At 51.1% G+C, this 450-nt stretch overlaps 1 protein-coding gene across 10 annotated transcripts in view; it reads left to right on the top strand.

Annotated features, from left to right (window-relative positions):
- Positions 1 to 450, top strand: part of TTLL5 (tubulin tyrosine ligase like 5) — a 178375-nt gene that overhangs the window by 150123 nt on the left and 27802 nt on the right. The window lies entirely within an intron of this gene.

Genomic DNA, 450 nt, shown 5'->3' with positions numbered 1-450 from the left:
AGGGGGGGGGGGGGGAGGGGGAGTCCTTGCCCTGGCCACGTAGCAGGAGTCCCAAGGAAACCATGTGGTGTGCAACCCTCATGGCATGGGGCCCAAAAGTTGAACAGCCCTGAATTTAAGATTCACTTGGTGACAATCTCTCCCCATCAGTCCCTAGTCAAGGGCTAGGTAGTTTTCTCCCACCCTGTCCCACTGAAGTTTCCAAAAGAGCTGGCAAAGGCCTTCCCATGTATCCAAGACCAGTTCCTGAATCTGTTCTTTATGGCACTAATGTGCCCTATTGTTTGAGTCAATGGCAACCTGCTCATTTCAACTTCTGTTTATGAGGATGACTTTCCTGGTGGGAATCACTTCTGGCTGAATTAGTGAGATAAAAACCCCAATGGTGGGTCCAGTGTACACGACCTTCTGTCCAGCCATGGTTGTCCCCCATACCCAGCCCAAATTCCT

This window comes from Alligator sinensis, unplaced genomic scaffold, assembly GCF_000455745.1.
Source record: "Alligator sinensis unplaced genomic scaffold, ASM45574v1 scaffold280_1, whole genome shotgun sequence".
Lineage (NCBI taxonomy): Eukaryota > Metazoa > Chordata > Crocodylia > Alligatoridae > Alligator > Alligator sinensis.
This window is presented reverse-complemented; position numbering and strand designations above follow the sequence as displayed.